The 17,986-nt window shown below is 37.5% G+C and overlaps 1 pseudogene; it reads left to right on the top strand.

Annotated features, from left to right (window-relative positions):
• Positions 1-15,303, top strand: part of LOC110965432 (echinoderm microtubule-associated protein-like 6) — a 155,876-nt pseudogene extending 140,573 nt beyond the window's left edge.
• The last annotated feature ends 2,683 nt before the right edge of the window (positions 15,304-17,986 follow it).

Here is a 17,986-nt window from a genome sequence, read left to right as displayed (position 1 = left end):
CGTCACTAAAAAGAATTCATAGTCTATAGTATGTGATTAAAAAAACTTCCTAAAAATGTTGCAGTAGAAAATGTTGTTAAAAAAACTTCTTATTACAGTATGTTGTTAAACAAAACAGAGACAGACTGAACTTGTTAAGATGCATCAACAGAAACATGAATCAGTTGTGATTAGCAGCAGATATTTTAATTCTGAGTGTTTGTTTCAGGACAAAGGAGGGCGGAGCGGTGAAGCTCTGGGACCAGGAGATGAAACGATGTCGAGCCTTCCAGCTGGAGACGGGGCAGCAGGTCGAGTGTGTTCGATCCGTCTGCAGGGGAAAGGTGAGAGATTTAATCTTTTCTCCATCTTCACCCTCCTCCCTGTATCCTCTTCGTCACCCCAGCGCCTCCTCTTCTTCAGGGTAAGATCCTGGTGGGGACGAAGGACGGCGAGATTATTGAGGTTGGAGAGAAGAACGCTGCCTCCAACCTGCTGCTGGACAGTCACGCTCGGGGAGGAATCTGGGGTCTGACGGCTCATCCGGCTAAAGAGGTCTGCATCACGGCAAGCGACGACGCCACCATCAGGCTGTGGGACCTCACTGACAAGGTAATGACACATGAACACCTGAGTAACTACATCACCTGTGTGGACGCCTACACCATATGTTACTAATATGAAGAGAGTACATCCAGTAGTATAGTTTGTCACCAAGTAAAATACTAGTTAAGTACAGCATAGAAAATAACTTCATGTCTGTAAAAAAATGTCAAAATAAGTTATAAAAAAACCTCATAGTATAGTGTGTCGTTAAAAACCTATAAAAAAAAGTATAGCATGTGCTTAAATAAATTCTACTATACGATGCCATTATAAACACAAAAGGTTTCTCAGAACATTGTAGTTTGTATTGTACAGTGTAGTATGCCATTAGAAATGTTACAGAATAGCATGTTGTTGAAAAGTTGCTAAAAAAATGTCATAGCATGGTATGTATGTCAGGCTGCCATGTCAGTAAAGTCAATGGTGATGTCATGGAAAGGAGCAGGTGGGACAGGATATCCACCCATTGGACATCTGTATGGAATCTTGGAGTTATGGGCGTTGCAGGTCTCGCAGTCTGACACGTAGTTCTCCCCCAGTGCAGTCATGTGTGGATGCCACCAGCGCTTTTCAATGTTCGCTTGTTTCAGCAGTAGGTGACAGAGCGTTGCTGGAGCTACCAGTCTCCCATCGTGGGACCACCAAAGTCCATCTTTTGACGTTGCTCCCTCCTTCTTCAGTAGGAATCTGAACATCCACCCACCTTCTTTCACTGCCACCAGTGGTGCCTGCACTGCAGCACTGTGACTGCCAGATGTTGCTGTTCTTTCAGAAGGGGGAGGTTGTTCTTGTAGGAGCAGGGAGGGGTAGATCTGGGCTGGGGTTGACATCATAGGAAGAGCCGTGGTTTGGTGGTTTTAGTCTGTGCAGAAGTTTCCTGCTTAGATGTCAGTACAGGCATAGCTCTCTCTGTGGCAACTTCCTCTCTCAGCTTAGCAGCAGGCTTCTGCGTCTGTCATCTTGTTCCCTCTCAACGAACTTTTCATGTCGGTCGGCTGTAGCTGCACTGGTTATGGACATGACAGTCTGAAAACCGGGCAAAGGAGCACTAGGTTGGCTTGAAAGTAAGCCTTGTTTTCCCCAATTAACCCACAACTTTAAACATTTTTCTGTGGATTATCTTTATCTTTTCACATCCCCCTTTTCTCCATTTCTCATACCACAAACTCTTTCAGCTTTTCACCATCCATTATCTCTCACTTTCAAATTAACCCTTCTTTGATAAACAGAACCAATAATATCAAAGTAACTAAGAATAATCCAGCAAAATTGTTTCGTACAGTTTTAATAATCTCAAGCGGTTTTCTGCAACGTCTGAGCTTCTGAAATCTCTTACACCCCTTAAATAATCATTAATAAATTACAAATCACCCTTTCTTCTTGTAAACATTGTCCGTGGTTCACGCACAATATCTAATTGAATATTTTGCTCTTCGTGCTCTTCCCTCAGTCCCATGTCAAAGAGAAAGACATCAAAAAATAATCGAAGGAGACAAAGAGACAGAGAAGGAGTAAAGAAAACCTTCCTTATCTCCCATTCACCTCCATCCCCCTTCTACGGTGTTTTTTTTTTTTTCACATCAGTCAGTAAACAGCACTTCAATTGTATGTCTTAAGCGGATGATTTCATCAATTCCTTTCCAAAAAATGAATGCCTCTCCCTCTCATGACACTGCAATTGTATACAGCTCAAAGAATAAAAAGAAAACAAAAGGAAAGAAAAAAATAAAAAATAAAAAATTTAAAATAAAAGAAAACTACATTTTCTCCCCAAATCAAAAGCTTTTTTTTTTTTTCATTCATCCACACACCAACACTTTCTCACAAGGTTTAGACCGTCTGTTCATTCACACCAAAATGACGTCTATTTTCTGCCAACGTGTGTAAAGATCAGCTGCCTGCCTGTCAATCACTCAAACCTTGTACAAACGATCGCATCTCTTTTCTAATTTAGAAACAAACACAATTATGTACAGAGTTTAGCAATCCGAAAGGTTCTTACGCGACTCCATTTACACAAAATTTAAAAAATTTGCCCACAATGTAAAATAAATTCAACAGAAAATCGCTAATTTAGATTACTTAATTGTGGCCACATCAAATCTTCCCCAGACAGTATGTCCTAGTGCTGCAGGTAGGACGTAATGGTGACATTTAATGCGTAGAAACCGCAACCATTTGTACTGCTACGGGCTTTTTAAAAGATTATATAGTAGTGCCAAAACAGCAACTGGCCGTAAATACAGTCTCAGTCCTGCACCCTATTCCTTCAGGGATTTCCTACCAATTCTTATACACTACAGCTTAAGGCTGCAAGGGCAGTTTCACGTTACACATCACACTTCATCATCATCTCATCACTCTGGTACAGACCAACTGATCCCAATTTAAGACTGAGAGTCAACAGTTCCCTGTCCAGTCACCGGTTTAAAAGATAATAAAGTTCTGACCATCCAATGCAACTCAGCACCAATGTATGCTTATTAACGATTACAATTCAAATTCATTCATTTGAGACAGGTCTCTCCTTACCCCACAGGACTCACAAATTTAGTTATGCCCAATATGCAGAATTCGGTTTAGAACAACAGGTTTCTGCTTACCTTGTTCTTTTTGGCTGGCCAGCCTTGTGAGTCTCTGTGTGGATCGGAGCTCCCGTCAGGTCCTCCCGGAAATCTCCGGTCCCGGACCTCTTCCAATTCTTCTTCCAAAAATTGATTGAGTACCTCAAATAACAGTACCCCGTCCGTGCCTCCATTTTTGTCAGAGCGGATTCTTTGGTACTGTTAGTGAGGAAAAAACACTCGGAGACAAGGATGACCCAGAGTCAAAATATTCATTTAAGAATATTTAGTAAAAACGCATTGGATAGTACAGAAAATACATGCATGCAGACTCCATGTTGATCTAGCTGGCATCAGACTGACTTAAACTAAGACAATATTCCTCTGCATGCAGCTGTTCACAACAAAGAGCGAATTCTAAACTATTACATGAGTTTTTAACTAAGAAGCTGTTGTCTTCTGATTGGTTCACACTGCCGGATGTCTTCAGTCTTCGTCCAACCACAGCCGTCTTCACCCTGTATTGAGAGTACTTTGCATGTGTGTGTATGTGCCTGCCTGAGGTGTGACTTCCTGTGAGCTTTGCACAGACTACAACTCAGCTCTCTGCAGACAACAGGTCTGAGCTTCTTGCTCAATTTATGCTGAGCTTTGAGTTTTATTAATTCAGCTTATTAAATTTATATTTCATAATAATACAACAATATCAATAATTTAATTATTTGTATAAGGCAGATTAATCTGATTTTATCCCTATTTTACTCTAGGATCCTCATAGGTTAATATAGGATTTCTATGCCTGTCCCCAATTTACTGTTAATTTAAGACATTGTTGATTACATTTTCTTTTAAGTATTTTTCTTATGAACATTATATTTTAATCTTAATTCCCCAATATTGTTTTATGGTTTAATACTTTAACTTTTATTCTTGTTTAAACATCTAGCTGTTGTTTGAACCTTTTGCCCTGTCTCTGTCCTCTGTGAGTACGTGACAAGTTGCACATCTCTGTAACCGCAGACCCCCCTCTTTCTTCCAGGTATTGCATAGTTTTAACGGATGTTCTTTATTTTTAATTTAAAACTGTCACCTGTCCACGCTAAACTGCCATCCTAGATGCTATTCTTATTTCAGTTTTTCAGTTTGAAGCGATGGGGAGAGTTTTCCCCTCAGCTCTTGAAAGGTCAGTTTTAACCACAAGCCTTTTAGTCAAGTGGAGCATCAAGCATTTACCTTAAACACACTTTCCTTTAAGTTAGATGTTGAAACCTGCACAACCTGCTTAGATCAACACTTTTCCAGGTTACGAGCAAGAACTCAAACATGCATTCATAAGCACTTTATTACGTTTGATTATAGGGTTAATACAAGTTGCAAGCACACATAATATGATCAACGAAGGTTAATGATGAATATAAGTAATAAGTAAAAGAGTAATTAAATGATGATTGTAAGTAATGAATAAAAGTAATAACATGATGATCATGAGTAATAAGCAAAAGTAATTAATATGATGATTGTAAGTAAAAGTGATAAAATGATGATCATAAGCAATAAGTAAAAAGTAATTAAAATGATGATATAAAAGTGATAAGTAAAAAAGTAATAAAATGATGACTGTAATTGATAAGCAAAAGAGTAATTAAAATGATTATAAGTAATAAGCAGAAAGCAATAAAAACATGATAGTTTAATAGATATGAAAAAATGAATATTCCCCACATGTACAAAAAAACGTTATAGTATGTCGATAAAAAAAATCACTAAAAACGTCATAGTATAGTTTGTTGTTAAAAAGTTGCTAAAGACATCATAGTATAGTATGACATTCAGAAAGTTGATAAAAACGTCGTAGTACAGTATGTCGTTCAAAAGTCGTTGAAAACGTTATACTATGACGTTATTCGTGACTTTAACAACTTATTATACTATGATGTTTTTATCAACTTTTTAGAGGCATGACGAGCTATGACTTTTGGACCACACACTATACTATGACTTTTTTGGGAACTTTTTAGTGTCATACTATACTATAACATTTTCAGCAACGTTTTAAACGACAAACTATACTATGATGTTTTTAGAGACTTTTTAGTGTCACACACTATGACGTTCTCAGCAACTTTCTGAATGACCTACTATACAATGATGTCGTTAGCAACTTTTTAGCAACATACTATACTATGACATTTTTACCGACTTTTTGAACAACACACTACACCATGACGTTTTCAGCAACTCTTTAACAGCATACTATAGGCAAGGGCGTAACTTTGGGTCTTCCATTGGGGGGATTAAACTCTGTGCCTGTTTATTGGTATTTGAATTGAATCGTTTACTTTTTTAACCTTCCTCTTGTGTTAGGGTTGGTACTGACCCGTTTAAGGTTTTAGATGCATTAAAGAACTACTTAATATTTGTTTATTGCATCAAGTCTTTTTGATTTTGTCCGCAACTTCGATTTAAACAAATTAAACAAGAAAGAAAAATACATTAAACATTAACATGTAATTAACATTAAATTGTAAGTGCTCTGTTTGAAATAGTGTTGTCTGTTTTGTTATGGCCCCAGTTATAAAAATAAGATTATTTAGCAATAATTAGAGCCAAAACTGAAATCATGGTGCACCAGTGAATATTAACATATAAATGTTCAGAAATATTCATGCATATAAAGTTCTTGTTCTACAAAAATACTGTTTTGCCTTTTTCTTTAAGTAAATATATGGTTGAAATTAACCCTTCACACCACAGATATTAGAATAGTTTGTAATACTAGAATAGAAAAATGTATATACATATAGTTTTGCAATATATGTTCTAACACCTCCCAGTAATGATGAGGTAACAATACAACCTCTTATTTATTTACATGATTCTCATGAGGTTCATTTCACATTATTTTAATTGAATTTAAGGGGTATACAGACAAAGAAAGGCCCAAAGGCCCACACCAAAATATACTAAAACCAGTAATTCGTGGATAATGAAGCCTGACAAGGTAACAATAGATAAGGGAAAAACTGCATGATAGATAATTGTTTTAAGTGTAATTTACAGCTGATTTAAGGCACAGGTCAAAACCAACCCTGGCGTGGAGCATGTATAGAGAAAGCTAACAGTACAAGGGCTAAGGTATGTTACCTGGTCATTTGTGCCTCCTGTGCTGCCTTTCCCTGTGCTCTCTCTCCCTCTCTTTGGTCACCTGAAGATCCTCCATCACCTGGACTTCCTCTGTCACCTCCTCCTCCTCTCTCTTGCTCAACTGTTGCACCTCCTCTGTCACCTCCTCTCTCTCTCTCCTAATCTGCGACTCTGCTTCTCCCTCTCTGGTCACCTGCCTCTCTTTCATGGCCTGTTCACCAATCATATTCTTGAACCTGGTATTAAAAAAAAGCTTAGTTAATGTTAAAATGGTATCAGCCCGGTTAAAAATGAACAGTAAGGTCAAAGAACAATTTGAGAAAATAAATACATTCAGGTATTTGATGAAGAGATGAAGTACTTCTCTTCCCCTCCTCTGTCACTGTCACCGTGCTGCAGCAGCAGGATGGACACTTAACACACATGGAGGAGCATCTGTTGTCACCATGGTTACCGCTTCAGGCCAACGCAGACATTCCTGTTCCTTCAGGATTTAGAAATGCCTGGAAAAATGTAGCTTCTGTGTATGCTATTGCGTTGTTTGATCAGTAAAATAGCTTCACTACTGAAAAGATATTTGATGTGGAAAACAGCGACATTACGACCTGCCCGGTTCCCCCGAGAAATGTAGTTTAACTACGCCGCCATCCATCACTGTGTGTTGGAGCAAAGTCAGCAAACAGCCCTTTAAGTTACAATTCAGTGAAAACTGACATTGGTCCTACACAGTACATCTCCGACAGTCTCTGGCTGTACCTCACAGGACAAGCTCAAACCAACTCCAGTCACAAATCATCAGCTAACTTAACAAGACAGGTAGGCTATTTTACCTCTTTTTGGTCAAGATATTTCCTTTTTTTAGTTGTTGGTGTCGACCAACAATGAAGAATTGTTGTTTGTCCTTTTCGCGCTCTTTTCATTTCTTCACGGCTCTGCTGTCTCCATCCATGCCAAATATACAGGGTCAGGGAAAACTGAACGTTACGTAGAGGAGGCGGGTTGGGTGATACCAAGTATTCGGTGGGGGTGTGGGGGGTTACATAAAGATGATTAAACTTGCTACTGTTTTGTTGGCAAATGATATTAATAATATAAATCAACAAGATAATTAATGCTTTTATTAAATTGGAAAAATGTGATTATAGTGTGGGGGTTACATTTGCTGAACGTGATTTTTGCGGGGGTCATGACCCCCGTATCCCCGGTGCAAATTACGCCCTTGACTATAAGTTTCTAGTGGCTTCTGAATAATAGTAATACTTTAGTATAGTAATACTATGACATTTTTAGGAACTTTTTAGCATCATACTATACTCAGACACTAAAAAGTTGCTAAAACAGCAGGGATAATAATATGTCATTCAAAAAAACGCTAAAAACGTCGTAGTACAGTATGCTACTAAATCCCAATAAAACATCGTAGTACTGTATCATTCAAAAACTCGCTAAAAACGTCTATACTATCGAGTGTTGTCAACAAAATCAGTAAAAACATCATAGTGTTGTACTTTTAATGTTTGTTGGAACATGAAAAAGTTGCAACAAACATCATGTGAAGGTGTCTAAATACTTTCGGATACAACTTTTTTTAATGTATCATGTCCAGTATTTCTATACTGGACATGATACGTTAAATGTCATTACTGGAAGGATTATAATAAGATAATATTGTGGGTCTAGTTTGTAAATCTTCCTGTCTTGTTTCCGTCTTTCTCTTAGAAACTGTTGAACAAAGTGTGTGTCGGCCATGCGGCTCGCTGTGTGAGCTACAGCGCAGATGGAGAGATGCTGGCGGTCGGGATGAAGAACGGCGAGTTCCTCCTCCTCCTCGCCAATTCGCTCAAGATGTGGGCGAAGAAACGAGATCGCAGCGCTGCTGTCCAGGACCTCCGGTAGGATCTGACAAAACTGTGTCAGAAATCTGAATTATAACAGTATTGACTGCCTGAAAAGCCTGGGAAAGATGTTAATTTTGATTTCTTCAGCATTTTACAGAATACAGGTTTGTTGGAGGTTTACAGGCTTTTGAGACATAAAAGAAATCCTGCTTTTTGAAAAGGAAAAGGTCCATAAACAAACAAGAAAGAAAAATGTTGCATCATAATATTTAAATGTGTTGTGTTCAGGTTCAGTCCAGACCGGCGGCTACTGGCGGTTGGTTCTGTGGAGAACACGGTGGACGTTTACGACGTGAGCGGAGGCCCGAGTCTGAACCGACTAGTTTACTGCAGCGACATTCCTGCTTTTATTCTGCAGCTCGACTTCTCTGCTGACAGCTGCTACATACAGGTACACACTAATATACTATCCATCCATTATCTAGAAATCACTTAATCCTCATTAGGGTCATGGGGAGTGCTGGAAAATAGCAAAGCAAATTCTTATTTTTTACTAAGATGCCAAATTTCAGTTATTTGCTTGCATTCCGAAACAGAAAAAAATGTTTGTGTACTATTTGGAACTTAATAACAAAAGTGACTGTGGAAAAGTCCATAAAAACAATGCAAGCTGGTATCAGGGCCAAAACAGGTCATAGGAAATATTAAAATTTTTGGTTAATATATGTGAATAAGGGGCTGCGCAGTGGAGTAGCGGTTAGCACTTTAGCCTTGCAGCGAGAAGATCCCTGGTTGGCATCCTGGCTTTCCCGGGATCTTTCTGCATGGAGTTTGCATGTTCTCCCTGTGCATGCGTGGGTTTTCTCTGAGTACTCCGGCTTCCTCCCAAAAACATGCTGAGGTTAATTGATCACTCTAAATTGCCTGTAGGTGTGAATGTGAGTGTGATTGTTCGTCTGTATATGTAGCCCTGCGACAGACTGGTGACCTGTCCAGGGTGTCCCCTGCCTTCGCCCGAGTCAGCTGAGATAGGCTCCAGCACCCCCCGCGACCCTAGTGAGGATAAAGCGGTGTATAGAGGATGGATGGAGGATATGTGAATAAGGACTATTTAATTGTTCCAGTTAGTTATTTACCTGATAAATAGCAATACAATATTTAGCTTGAAACAAGTTTTTGTCAGATTTCTAAAATATTTATGTTTCCTCATTTTTATGACAGGTCTAATGGCTAGGCACTGTATATATAGAATATGCACTGCAGTACTGCTGGGTAGTGAATTTGTAAGGCACATTTTATACTCAAACATAATTTAATGGGCTTTTCATATTGTCATAATGCACTTAAATCATGTAAACCTGCATAGAACTTTTCACTAGGGAAATAAATTACAGATGTTTGCCCTCTTAGCTTGTAAAACTACAACCTCAGAGTTCAAACATCCGACTTATGGATCAATTTTCCCCAAAAAACAGCCTGTAATTAGTTAATTAAAATAAAAATTGTTCAAAATATGAAGGAAAAAATATATAGAACTGTCCACATACACCTTTATGAATTCAAAATCTGCAAAAACAGCATTAATTGATCATAAATAATACAAAGCAAATACATTCAAAAATAAAAAATATCACACTGGATTGAGTGGGATAATAGAGCCAAAAATGCAGCCTCAGCACCAAGATAACTAGCAATTATACAATAAAGAATGATTAGTAAAAAAGAATATACATTAGAAAATACTACTAGTTGTATTTTTTTTAATTATAAAATAAAAAAATCAAGCATGAAGATTTAGTAAAACCTTCACTCAGCCTTCTATAAGGTTTCATTTTAGTTAAATCCAGCAGTCCAGCAGTATACATTCTATATATTCGTCATAAACGTCATAGTATATCATGTCATTACAAAGTGTTAAAAAGAAGCTAAAACATCAGTCTTTCAGATTAATTTAGCTCTATAATCTACAGCCGAACGAAAAACAAGCAGTAGATATACTACATGTACAAACACATACTTTCTGCTGACAGGTACAGTGTATTTTTATGTCTATTTGTATTTCTCAGGTGTCCACAGGAGCGTATAAGCGGCAGGTGTTTGAGGTTCCTTCAGGGAAGCAGGTGAGCGACCAGACAGCCATCGACAGGATCACCTGGGCAACGTGGACCAGGTAACTCATCCTAACACCTTCCAGATTAACCTGAACACTAAAACCAAGTCTGACCCTCAGAATTCATAGATCCATCTGCTGTACCTGCATGTTTCAGATGGTAACTTTTCATCCATGTCTTTTCAGCGTCCTGGGAGACGAAGTTTTGGGTATTTGGCCGCGAAACGCCGACAAAGCCGACGTGAACTGTGCCTGTGTGTCTCACGCCGGCCTGAACGTCGTCACCGGCGACGACTTTGGGTTGGTCAAACTGTTCGACTTCCCCTGCACAGAGAAGTTTGTGAGTATCTGACAGCAAAACATGATATTTACAATTTCTTTTCTTCTTGCCTCTTCAATTAAGAGGCAAGAATTTTCATGATTAGCACTAATAGAAATGGATTTCTTGAAGAAGAACCAGGATCGACTCCAATTTACAAAAACAAACTTGGATGATTTGAAGAAGTGAAGTTGAACTGAAGTACAGTATTGTTGTTTGGCTTCTGTCTTTAGGCCAAACACAAGCGCTACCTCGGCCACTCAGCTCATGTGACCAACATCCGTTTCTCCCACGACGACAAATACGTGATCAGCACAGGAGGAGACGACTGCAGGTAAACAGATAAAGAGTCCCTTTATCAACTTCAACCCTCATCTTTACAATTTCACAAAGAAAAAGCCGTCAAAATACAACAAAAATGATGCAGACTACTATAAAAATGTACAAATCTTTAGTAGTAATCACTAAAACTCGCTGAAGTTTGTGTAAAAAATCTGCTGTGCTAATGTTATCAGGTAAAAAAGAGTGCTCTCATGCTAAATGTACACAGTTTCCTCGACAACCCACTGAATGTCCCAAGATTAGCAACTAGCATCTCCAGGCTAGCAATCAAAACTTACAATCTCAACATTTCAAGAAAAAATTTAAAAGTCCCTATTTGTACATGAACAGATGTGTTTTATAAGGAAAACCAAGCATAATGCTGCCGTGATTACTACTGTTTTGTTAATTATTAGCCAGTCATTTACATTTTATAAAATTAAGTAGGTTGGCTGTCGAAATAACAGGATCCTGAGATAGTTTCCTCATTATTGTGAGATAATTTACTGTAGTCTGATGGAGCGACAACTGAAACAACCTGACGCCTAGTTTAGTTTTGAAGTCGTATACGAATCAACCAGAACTCCAATCATTCCTATTAGAGCCTCCATGATCTCCGATGTGTTTGCAAAACTCCGGCTGTAGATGACGGAGAGACTGAACTATGTGAACCAGAAGGTTGGAAGAATTAACAAGCTAGGAGGCTATAGTGCTACTTAGCTGTTTAACTATGTTGACATTCATATCCTCATATTTAGCTAGTTTAACACATGCTAGCTGTGTAACATACAGAGAACAAACATACAACCTATAACAAAATATTTCCCTAAAGTGGCTCCACATGTGGCAGGAACACCTCCTCACTTATTTCTCTTCATATGTCATTGTCCTATTTTAGTAGCAGCCATGCTTCATGCATATATTCCATAAAACCAGATGCTAGTAACTGATTAGCATCTGATTAGCCTCCCTCATATGGCAGCTGTGGTGAAGTTTCTATCCATCTGAAATAAAATGCATTTCACCATGCTGAACACCAGGGGGCACACTCCGAATATTATACAGATTTATGGAAGTGAAGAAAAACTACGTAGAAACAAGGAGTAAAAATGCTACTTGCTAGGGTAGGGATGCTAGTAACTCGAGAAAAGAGTGACTTGAAAGTTAGAACTGAAGAAGTAAAAGATCTCCAAAAAACTCAAACTAGTCTGGATAACTTGTGGTAGCTCGTAAATAGTCACATAATTTGTGCTGGAATCATTAATAACTCATAACGAGAATATGGATGCTTGTTTCTGTTTCAGTGTGTTTGTGTGGAAATGTCTGTAAATGGATCCAAAGCGCCTTAACAGCACCACAAGTGGATCCAGAGGGCATCAAACCTGAACCTTTTACACCACAGTCTGCATGGATAACCAAACAAAACAAAGCTTTGGGAAAACCTGAGAAAGAGAAACTTCCAGCTTTTGTTTCTGTTTGAGTGGCCTCAAATACGGCGCCCTGCAGGGGTCATATGGATGGAAAAAAGGTTAAAATAATATGCAAGCAGGTTAATGAATCCTTCCCTTCGTTAATCTGTACCTACAGACTTTCACATCAGTATGACTCCTGCAGGATTCTGTAGAAACATCAGCGGTTTCCACTGAGTCCTCTAAGTGCTTGTTGAGGAAACAAAGAACCGCGTTTAAGTATAAACTCTCAGAGGTGTAATCAACTTCTTTTTTAACAGAACAATGAATGGAAAAGCTCAACAGAAGTCTTTCACTGTACAGCACTTTCAGTCATCTACTTCGTCTTAATTAAGAACACTAACAGTCAACATTAGTAAAGATCCTAAATATCTTGGACAAAATGACACAATTTACACAAATAGTTTGCCAACTCATATTAGGCAATTAATGAGGGAAGTTGTATTTTTCAACTTTGTGTTATACATGGAAATCTTATAAATTTATATTAGCATCAATCTATAATCTACTTTATGTCCAAAATTGCATTCAGGGGACATTTAGCGACCAGTTCAGTTCTAGAGCTCTGACTGATAAGAATGAACTTTTCCTCCAGTTTCACATCGTTATTCACCTCAAAAAGAGAGTTTGTTTTTGAAAAGTGGGTTGTATTTATATTTAATGTATGGCAGTTGGCTTGACCGTCTTGTTTAAAGCAGCAGACTGTCTGTTTAAGTTTACGCTGTATTTGAAAGATTTGTGCACTTGTCGGTAGGATTATGGAAGTTGTACGATTTCTCTACGTTTCTACCTACCTACATATCTACCAACCCACCCATTCATCTACTTACATACCTATCTTCCTATTTACATACCAACCTACTTGTATTCCAACCTACTTACTATGTTCTTATATACCTACATTTAGTCCTTCCTCCTCTACCAACTGGCCAATGTATCTGCATATCTACCAACCAACCCACCCATAAATCTCTACCAACTATGTTCCTACTTATGTACCTACCTACCAATCTGCCTACCCCTGTACCTATTTACCGACGTTCCTTCCTTTCTTCCTACTTAATACCATGTTCCCACCTACATACATACCTGCCATGTTCCTGCCTATGTACAATCCTACCTACCTGATCTAGCTACCTATCTATCATGTTCCTTCCTTCCTTCCTTCCTTCCTTCCTTCCTTCCTTTATCTTCAAGAGCTCTTGGTAGCTTGTGAGCAGTAAAATTTTGTGATGCGTCTTCATTGACATTACATATTTCAATCGTATACTTCAACAGTTTCACAATAATTGTCTTTTAAACAGACAAACATCGCTTGTAAACATCACTTCACAATTCAAATAGCACCAAATAATGATTTGCATTTCGCTGGTGACTGTAGATAATTGTTCCAATATAAGCTCCCTTGGCGAACCTCACTTTGAAGAAAGTGAACTTTCTCTTTAAAAGTAAAGACCAGAACAATAAATGAATGTCAGATATTACTGATTCTGTAGATTGTCCCTTAGAAGTTGTATTTATAATCATATCTGTTCGGCTTTGCCATTCGTTGTTCTGTGAATGAAAAAGTTGATTACAAAGCAGAGAGCTCAGATTTACTCATGGCTCTTTGTTTCCTCATCTGACACTCACAAAAGGGGGATACGAAGGTTTCAACTAAGTTTTCCTTGGAGCAGAAACTGAAACTCTGACTCATCGATAAACTTCCTGGACGACGATAAAGACCAAACTCAGATCCTGAAGCCTGCAGGAGAGGTTTCGTCCACCTTCTGATGGAAGGTGGACAAATTTTACATTTGGTTGTCTGTAGTCATTTGTAAGGACATGAACATCTGAAAGAGCAAAACGAGACTGTTGAGCACTTTTTTCCTGTTGTTTAGTCATCGTTTTGACAAATGCTGCTGTTTTCAACAAAACTAAACAGAAATCACAACTTTAGACTCCATGAACTGAAATTTTAACAAAAATTGTATGTTGCTGTATTTGTATGTTGTGGCTTCATTATTTTATCAGATTTTCTTTGAAATTCAACTCAGATTACATGTCTTGTTTATTTTTTAAATAAAGTTGTATATTAATGTTATTTTTTCGTAAATGTAAGATAAAATATAAAAATAGAGACTTTAAAGGAAATGTGATACATAATAAAGCTGCCACACAAGACACAACACGTAAAAAACAAACAACAGCAACAACTAAATAAGACCTAGAAATTGAATGAAAAATGATAGAACACAACTTAGGGCGACTGGAAAGAAAAAAAAAAAGAGTAAACACGAGGATGTAGAAACACCAAAATCCAAAGATTTGAGCCGAGCTGCTGTTTGCTTCTTGTGAGTTCCAGTTATTTTGATGAAAACAGCATCTTATTAAACAAAATTAACTGTAAAGTGTTTTTCTTGTATTTGACGTCACATTTCAGCTCTGGATTCTAATTAAACTGTCAGACGTGTTCACTGTCGTGGGAGAAAACTTTTTAAAATATCTGACAAATATTCACACAAATCTGAAACTTAAACTCACTTTTCATTTTAAAGAGCCTTTACTGCATCTGTCGTTGGACACTGTCACACTTAAGTGCCTTTATGGATATTTCTACCTGTGTTTGTTTTTGTTTATTTGTTTATGTATTTATTTTGGGACAGGGATTTCATATGCTGTATTTTTATTTCTAATCCATAACTGAAGTTATTTTGTACTCTGTCTGGTGCTACACTGAGAATGTTCATCCAAAATGGACAAAAAAAAAGAAGCATTTTGCTTTGCTGCTGCTTTTAGTTTGAAAAACATCCAAAGCATCGTGATCGTAAACTCCACAGGAGAGAAAAGCAAATCTGTAAATGTTGTTTCTGCCTGATTTACAGCCGAAGTGTGGATGAATCTCTGTGCTGAATATTGTCAAGTGTCAAAGAGTCTGGTTATGTAAAGGTGAATAGAAGAATAAGAAAAGTTACACTCCTGGTCTGTCGACTCTTTTATCAAACACACACTCTGGATTTCCTGAAGACTGGAGGTCCCTGAAGTAACCACGAGGTCTAAAATTAACAATGACAAGATCTGTTTGAATTTACTTTAAACCTTTATAATCCGACTTTCACGACTGTTGATTTGAAAAGCTAAACAGTAGGGTGAATGTTCAAATTATCACAAACACTTTACATCATCATAAACACGCCATCCCCAATGCGAAGCATGGTGGTGGCGGCATCATAATATGAGGCATGGTGGTGGGAGCATCATGATGTGAAACATGGTGGTGGCAGTATCAGGATGTTGGAATATTTCTCAGCGGTAGGCCTTGGAAGGCTTGTAAAGGGAGAGGATAAAATGAATGCAGCTAATCTAGAACTGTGACTTCGGAGATTTGTTTTCCAGATTGTACTTTATTCATTCAGATCTGTAGTTTACTAACCAACAGCAGCCATTCTGGAGAAAAAAATTTGAAGAAATTAGCTGCAAAGTAAAAAAAAAAAAAAAAAAAGATTTGAGGTTTTTCAGTTCCGTCGTCTCTTACAACATATCACACATCTGAATTTTGAATATTTACCTTCTGGATTCAGTTCTGCTTCTAGTTTTAGATGTTTAGATTCTCGTCCAGCAGCATCAGGAGGTGTCCAATTCATCCTGGAGCAGAGTTCTGGTTTCTGATCTGGATCTGATCTGATGAGGTCTGGATGCAGGGAAAGCTCCAAAGTGTGCTTTTTCAAATCTAGGATGAATCTGAAGCTGAGTTTTAAACTGTTTTTAGAATCTGTGTTCATGAGGTCCAGTTTATACAAGAGAACAAGCAGCATATTTTAACTTCTAATTTGGAGAGAAAACAATCTGCAAAAGGTCCATTTTTAGATTTGGTTTTCTCAAATCAAAGACAAATTTTCTGATCTAAAGTCCTGCTTTTGTGTTTTATATGACGTTCTGAAGCAGAAAAACAGTGAACTCAACCTTATTCTGTCCATACAAATGCATTTTAATTGGTAATTTGGTCCAGACTTCATTTATTTAAGTGCAAAGTTTTGAATTTTGTCAGTTTCTTATTGTATGTACAAAGGAAGCAGATTTTTTAACTGTTAAATTTAGTCCTGGCATAATTTCTGCAGGTTCACACATCAAATCTAGACTTTAAAAGCCTTTGTCACATTTAATTCAATGCAAAACCTTTTTTGTCAAAGGTGTCATTCAACACTGAAATCAGAGACAAGAGACTTTTCCGCCTGTATTTCGCAATAAAATAATGTACTTTTAAAACTACGAAAGACTTCACTAAATGTAAAAAATTAATTTTAAATATAAAATATCAATTATTTGTCCATCAAACATCAAAAATGTTTGCAGTTGCAGGAAGGATGCTGAAGTTGGCTTCTGATTCATCAAGATTTTAAGTTCGGTCCAACTTCTAGCAAAGCATTTTCAGTTCATATGGAGTAGAATAAACTTTTGTGGAAAAAGAAACAAGTTGTCATATAAAGCAGAGAATATGTGGAGGAAAAATTAACTAGCTTTCAAGAGAAAAAAGTGAATGAAAAGCCAACTTCAAACTGATCTGGAAAAAACTAAGACTATGAAAGCCCATTTCTGCCAAAAAATAAACATTTAAAAAAAAAAGCAAATGAATTTACTAACATCGTGACCTTATTTAATCATTAAAGCACATTTGTTGTAGATTTAATAAACTGCTCTTATGACAAAATTTAAATCATATATTATATATTTCAAAATAAAGTTATTGTAAATTTAGCAATTGGTGATGCTGCCACCACCATGCTTCACAGTGGAGATGGTTTGTCTGAATAAAGCACACTAACATGAATATTATTTGATAATAATATTTAATAAATATATTATTTCATAATAATATTATTATTACAATTTAGCGTCAAAAAATTTCACTTTAAAAAAATCACATTTTATAAATCCATCCATCCATTCTCTATACACCGCTTTATCCTCACTAGGGTCGCGGGGGTGCTAGAGCCTATCCCAGCTGACTCGGGCGAAGCCGGAGGACACCCTGGACAGGTCGCCAGTCTGTCACAGGGCTACATATACAGACAAACAATCACACTCACATTCACACCTACGGGCAATTTAGAGTCACCAATTAACCTCAGCATATTTTTGGACTATGGGAGGAAGCCGGAGTACCCGGAGAAAACCCACGCATGCACAGGAAGAACATACAAACTCCATGCAGAAAGAGCTCAGTCCCAGGGCGGGATTTGAACCGGGGATCTTCTTGCTGCAAGGCGAAAGTGCTAACCACTACTCTACTGTGCAGCCCCATTTGGAAATCTTGCCGCATAGTTTTTTTTTTTTTTTTTTTTAAACTTACACTGTAATTTTTAAAATTATATCTATATATAATCCAACACATTACAGCATTGTTTCATAGTCGCTGCTAAAAAAGTATTTTATTTTGAAAACTATTACTGGTATCTTGGGGATACAAAAGCAGAATTTTCACTTTGTATTCCAAGTGAAACATTTTACTTGATATGTTACTGAAACTTTTAGATGCATAATTACAAACTTCTAGGTTAAACTTTAGATTCTTTTTGTATTTTCTGGCAGAAATGGGCTTCTGTACTTAGCATACTGAAGCTAGCTTGTGTTAGCAGACAGACGAGGACTCGACTTAC

This window comes from Acanthochromis polyacanthus, chromosome 15 (assembly GCF_021347895.1).
Source record: "Acanthochromis polyacanthus isolate Apoly-LR-REF ecotype Palm Island chromosome 15, KAUST_Apoly_ChrSc, whole genome shotgun sequence".
Taxonomy (NCBI): domain Eukaryota; kingdom Metazoa; phylum Chordata; class Actinopteri; family Pomacentridae; genus Acanthochromis; species Acanthochromis polyacanthus.
This window is presented reverse-complemented; position numbering and strand designations above follow the sequence as displayed.